The sequence below is a fragment of the Solanum pennellii genome, chromosome 7 (assembly GCF_001406875.1).
Source record: "Solanum pennellii chromosome 7, SPENNV200".
NCBI classification, from domain to species: domain Eukaryota; kingdom Viridiplantae; phylum Streptophyta; class Magnoliopsida; order Solanales; family Solanaceae; genus Solanum; species Solanum pennellii.
In genome coordinates this window covers 1,538,398-1,545,755 of record NC_028643.1, presented here as the reverse complement: position 1 = coordinate 1,545,755, position 7,358 = coordinate 1,538,398, and positions in this window count along the sequence as shown.

Genomic DNA, 7,358 nt, shown 5'->3' with positions numbered 1-7,358 from the left:
GCCTTCAATTATGTTCATTGAATTAGGTATATTTATAAATGCGGCAAATTAAATAAAAACTTTTGAGATATAAAGACTAATCCTAATAAATTAAAATCTTTAATTTATTTTTAATTGCATGGAGAAAATGCATGTATTTGTATTTAATCTCATGGATTAGACAAAGGACCACGCATAAATGTATGCTTTTAATTATTTTCGTACGTGAAGTTGTTTCATTCTTTTTCCACTTAATTTGGGTTTACCAATTGAGTTGGGACAATTATTATATATTGACTAGACATGATATATATATATATATATATATTAGACGTTATCGAATTAATAGACGTATCGTTAAAATTTAGCTTATTGGTAGAGTTTTTGATGATAAAAAATAATTAAAATATTACTAATCATGAATCAAATTCTGACGAGATATATATTCACGAGAAATCGTAAGAATTAACAATTTTTTAATAATGAATTTGATGAATTTTGTTTTAGCACTAGAATACGTTTCATGCATAAAATCTTTGAACTTTCTTTTATCAATTTTCTATAGTAGAGTAATATCCATATACAAAGAATTGTTCACCAAAAAAATATTGTCAAAAACATTATAATTGAAGTAACGTAACGTAAATATCTATTAAAAGCTTTTCCTTTATACTTTTCATACTATAGAATAATTGCACTTTTTTAATTTATTATGCCTTTTTTTTTCCTTGGTGCTCATGCTAGCCGAAATTCCTTTACAAAACCTAATTGAAAACATTGTGATTATGTTTTCGTGACTTTTTATTCTTCGTTCGATATTTATAAAGATAAATACAGTTCGTATCTCAGTGATAATTATAGATTTTAAATTTGGGCAATGAAACAAATCCTAATGGAAAGATACATTTTTCCTTTAATGAGATTTAAATTAGACAAAATTATAAAGACAATATTCAATTGAGCAACAAAAATAATATTTGAATATAGGTTGAAGGGGAGCCTTGTTGCTATAATATAAAAACAATTTATTATGAAAATATAAGATAAGACTACGTAGAATAGATTCTATATTCATACGGTTCGATAATTTTATCATAGTGTGAAAATTCATAATATATTTTTATATAGCCAACATGATCTTGAGGTGGGATTTAATTTAGTGTATAGTTTGTTTTTTGAAATATCAACGGCTGAATTTATGTAATCAATGTCCCAAATTTCAAAACCTATAAAATGATTCTCATATGCAAAAAGCAAAAAAACAAGTTGGTATAAGTACACCTTTGCTATGATAGTCAAACAAAATCACTCAAATATTAAAAGTTTTATACCATGTTCGTTCGAAATTATTTGTCGTATTGCGCTTATCGAAATTCAATTTGATTAATTTTCAAAGGTAAGTTAGATCACATTAATTTAATATTTTAAACAAAAAAATTAGATATTCTAAAACTACATGGTAAGTACTATAAATTACAATTTTTTTGCATATTAATATAATAAAAAAATATATCTTAAAATGTTAGTCAAAATTTTTATAATTTGACTCTAAAATAACAAATAATTTCGGACGGAAGGAGTACTTATTGAGGATTAATATTGGAACCTTTTCCTTTTTCTAATAACCTTAAAACTTTGTTATTGGACCAAATTTATAATATGCTTTTCAATAACATGGTTTTTAACATCAAGTGCTCTTTTTTTTAAAAAAAAAGTTCAATCTAACAATTAACTAATCAGAATTCACACTACACAAGATACAATAAAAGAGAAAGTATTCCTTAGCAAGATATTTTTCATATCAAGACTTTAAATCCGAAATTTATAATTATATTCGTAGGTAATTTTATGTTCGTCACATAAAAATTTTTTAAGAATTTTTACATAAATTGTCGGACAGATTTTAAGAATCTAGAAATGGAAGTAATAATTTTCTTTGGTATTTTGTAATATGTTGTTTATTTTGGTTTTAGTATACTTGTTAAAAATTCATTAATCATTAAGATTTAAGCGTATTATATTTGACCAAATGCCTTCTTGAAATAGTAAGGTAGAAATCGAAATGAAAGAACATTTTTTTTGATTTTTTGAAATGATAAATAACGAATTAAATTTTCTAATTAAAGTAACAGATAAATAGAATCGAAAAATATATACTCCATGTATTTAGAAGATAGTGTCCAAAGATATCTAACTATAATAATTGGAATTTCCAAAAAGAGTGAAATCACCATTGACCAAAAAAAAAAAGAAAAAAAAGAACAAGCTAAGATTAACTAATACCCATTCATTCTCTTTATCTAAAGCATTTTTTAGTAATGGTTTCATACCAAAGAATATTATCCAATATTTGTCTCTTTATTGCTTTGAAGTTTTTTTCTTTTGATAACTTCAAGTTATTGGAAGTTTTGGGGTAATAATAAAAAACTACGACTTGTATTAGAATAGTCTGTTTATATTATATCTATATCATATCTTTTTTTATGAGGTGCATTTTTTTTCCAGATTTTTATAAATGTTAAATATTTTGTTTATTGAACTAAAAAAAATATGTGTATCTAATATTCACGAAACAATTTTAGTGTTTTGGATAAGTAAAATACAATTGGAACTAACTTAGGACTAACTTACACGATATTCCTAGTGCCTAATAATGGACAAGATTAAAGATACATTACTTTATTTATTTATTCTCTTTTTTTTCCAAGTGCAACTCACTTGTTATTGGTGTTTTTTTTAATGGAATTGTAAAAAAAAGATATTTTTAATTAGTGATTAGAAATTTCGTTAAAAATATTAAAGATTAAAATATATATATGTGCATATAAGAATTAATGTTTGACATGTATCACAAGAGAACTTAAAAAGAGATTGATCCCAAGAAAATTTTTATGGGGTAAGACTCATTCTTTATTATGGTTATTAGAAGAGCCTATATTTAAAAGAAAAAAAGTAATTAATAATACGACTTGACTATATAAATTAGGTTCAGTTTTGTAGTTGACATCCTATCGAGATAGCTAAGTTAAAAGTGAAAAGAGATTTAATTACCCGTTATAATATATAAATTAGGTTCAGTTTTGTAGTTGACATCCTATCGAGTTAGCTAAGTTAAAAGTGAAAAGAGATTTAATTAGCCATTATAATGCTATTCAACGGGTATAAATTATTAGAAAATCTTGAGTTTGAACCAAAGAATAGCTTATTCTTTTCTTTAATCAGAATAAATAAAGGAGAACTACTAGTTTAACTGAACCTACAACTTTTTAGGTAAAGCACAAATTTAGTTATAAGAAATTATCAAAATTGTAAAAAAAAAAAAAAAAACATAAATCTATGACTTGAATAAATAGAAATTTAATATTAAAAATTTTAAAAAATCTTATTATTTCCTTATATTACTGCCTTGACAAGACATATCAACATTTTCTTATCCTAAAACAAACAAAAAGTCAAATTTTTGTCTAAATACCATGTGTATATATATATATATATGAAAACTCAAAAGTCTTACATATATAGCTCAATTTGGCCATTAATTTAGGGATAGTCATAGGGCCTAGGGCCGTATCAAGTAAATAAAACTATAGGTTTATCCAAAGTTAATAATTTTTTATGTGGACCTTGCATCATGTATAAAAAAAATATTAAATAATTTTTATAAAAATTCAAAACTATTATGATTCAATTTCAAACTCGATCCAATAATGCTCAAATAGTCGATATATATTTGGGGATAAGTATGACCAAATAGAATTCTTGATATTCGTCGATGAATTTAAAGAATAACTATGAAAGTTATTTGAACCCAATGGCTTTTTGCTCTTAGTATATATTTTAAAGAAATATATCAAATAAGTATTATATTCTTTTTGAATTAAATACGTTATAATAGATTGTGACAAAATATCTAACTAGAACTTATAATATTTAAATTTTGATATCATATATATTTATGACCTAAAATCTTAGATCACCATATACATGTGAATTTATTAAATAAACCAAAATTTATTTTTGTCTTGCACTTGTAATAAAAAATTTACTAAATAGATCGATACAAATAAATGATTTTAAGTTGAGTATATTCAAATAGCTTTTGATAGAGATAATATATGTGTATATATTTTATATTTTTTAAATTCTAGTTATGTAATCACATGAATGTATTATTATATATTTACAAAATTGTGACTAAATTTTTTTATATATATTAAAATTTTAAATCTGTCTCTGGTCATGACCTAAAATTATGATATACTTTAGAACACATGAAACATTTATTGAGAACCCTAAAATCTTGACACACCTCATGATAACTCTTACCCTACAACTTATACAAATAGTTGGATTTCAAAGTCAAACTTTGTCAATTGAACAACATGCATGTGTCTAGATTTATTCTTTCTTATTAATTTTTGTTGGATTAATTTGTAACAATTTGAGACACACACTAGCCAATTTTGTCTCTTGGTTCAGAAACAATCCCTCGTGATATCTTGTAATAAATCACATAAAACTTTAGAAAAATAGAACCACAAAACGGAAGAAAAGAAAGAAAAATGCTCCCTCCTCCGTCTCAGTTTGATTGTCTCGTTTAGACTTGATACTGAAATTAAAAAAAAATAAAAAAAATGAATTTTATAATTATCTTCAACAAAAGATATGTAAAATATACGAAAATATCATTTAATCTTATGATATTAAATATATCTGGATAGATGGAGTTAAAGAATCATAAAAAAAGAAAAAATATTTTTTATTAACAAGCTAAAAAAAAAAGTGGAAGAAATAAATTAAAACAAATGAGTAATACACTAATAACAAATGTGTGCATTTAAGTTAAATTTCCTTTGTCCATTTTATCTAAGTTAAAATTCTCTGTCCATTTTATCTATGTGACCCTTTCTTCTTATAAGTTTGTTTAGAAAACAATAACACTCTAAAAAAAATTTGATTTTTTCATTTTATTCTTTATATTAAAATTTAAAATTGGGTATTTATAATATGAAGACCACATAAAATAAAAGAGAAAAGAATATTTTTAGTTTCAACGTTGGAAAATTTTCATTCCATCTATCCCAACGAACAGTACTTTTTTGGGATGTTAACACTATTGTCATGTTATAAATATAATAATAATATAAAATATAATAATTATTGAAATATTCATTTATTCATATAAGGATTTTTTATATAAAAAAATTAATAGGAGAATTAGTTGTATTTTTTGAGGGGTCAACTCCATACGCCAACATTTTCTTGAATTTTTCTCAATCACGTGAAGAATATATTTAAATTCTATAATTATTTCATGTCAACTTTTTTGAATATATATCTTGAAAATATACTATATGTTTAATTTGATATATTATATTTTAGTAGAATTAATCTCAACCACCAAATCATATTTCAATTCTTGTAGCTAATGAGACCTTAGTTAAGTGGTAAAATTGATTAGGTGCTAAGATTTTTGAACTTTTGTATATAGGTTATAGGAGTAATTTTTAGTTCTGATATTTGTTTCAGGATTTTGATTAATCAAGATTTGCATTAAATAAGATTGATAAAACAGAAAACATAACTTTTACTAAAAAAATTTCTATTCTTAAAGCTTAAATTTTAGTTCTTTTAATTATCAGGTCAATAATATTGTTTCTATTCCCTTTAAGATGGAAGGAAATTAGATAAAGAATCATCAATATCCTTAGTCGAACATTAATTCTTATGAATTTAGACTCGTAAGTTTTTAAAGAAGAATGATGTATAATTATTTGAGTAAATTATATATATATCGACATCTATACCAAAAAATAAAAGAAAAAAGACATGTAAGTCATATCTATGATATGTTGTCCATTTTTGTTCAAACAAACCTCAAATTTGTCCCTTTGCTAATAAAATATTAGAATTTCCTAAAGGATTTTTAAAAAAAAATTAAAGAAAAGAAAAGAAAAGAAATGAAGTGGTCTAAAGATAATATCTAGTTTTGAAAGTATAGTTATTTTTCAATGCTCCATCCCATCAAAGCACACTTTACATGGACATTGACATGTTGTCATGTAATTGGCCACTTGAGAAACCAAAATTTGCTTGTTTGTTATCAATTGGTCCCTCAAAATTGATTTTAGATATTGTAATAGTGAGTTGTGAATAACTTCTACTATCTTCCAAAGATTAGCATATATAGATAGAGGATAAGAAATTAATAAAAATCATTTCGATAAGCAAAGCATTTCATGTTAACAGGGTTCGAAAAATAGCACACCAAAAGGTCATGAGATAGTAAATATTCTACTCTAATATAAGTATCAATAAACATCAGTAAGTAACTGATTCTATTACTTCGTAACCTATAAACTATACACAAATAATTTTATCACTATTATAAGACTCACCTTAAGAATTTGGAAATTAATGTTGATAATAATGACAAAAAGGACTATATATATGTATATAAATTTTCCACGTTTTATCCTCTAATACACATCAATAAACATCAGTAACTGATTGTATTACTTCGTGACCTACAAATTATACAAAAATAATTTTATCATTATTCTAATACTCATCTTAAGAATTTGGAAATTAATGTTTATAATAATGACAAAAGTACCATATATATGCATATAAATTTTCCACGTTCTATCCTAATATAAGCATAAACAAACATCAGTAACTGATTTTACTACTTCTGACCTATGAAGTATATAAAAATAATTTTACCATTATTTTAAGACTAAGAATTTGAAAATTAATGTTGATAATAATGACAAAATGGACCATATATATGTATATTAATTTTCCACGTTTGAGAGAATAGTGTTATTTGATAAAATGAAGAAGAGGTTGTGGATAATTTTGAGGTCAATTTTATGCTATCAATTACACTAAGATTTTTGAATATTACATTTTAAAATGATATTTTTTGTTTTGTGGATATTGTGGTTGAGTAATTAATACTCACTCATAGGAAACTTGCTTCCATTTATGTATCACCTCTTGTTAGTTATCCCTTGTGAAAATGTCATTTCATATCAACTTCAAATTTCCAATATTATCTTGTATATTTAATAAAACACAAAAATTTAATATATGTATTAGATCATGACATTAAGAAAGAAATAGAAAAATTTAAATATAAAAAATCCCCCCAAAATAGAAAATTATCATTAATTGTATTATCTAATATAAAATGAAAATGAAAAAAAGTACAATTGTTGTATTTTTATTTTATCTTTTTGTGTGGGTAGGAAAGGTGGAGAAAATAAACATTAATTATCTTTGTTTTATTAAGTTGTGCAATCATATAAGTAGTTCTTATCAAACTAAAAATAAAAATTGATATATATATATATATATATATATATATATATATA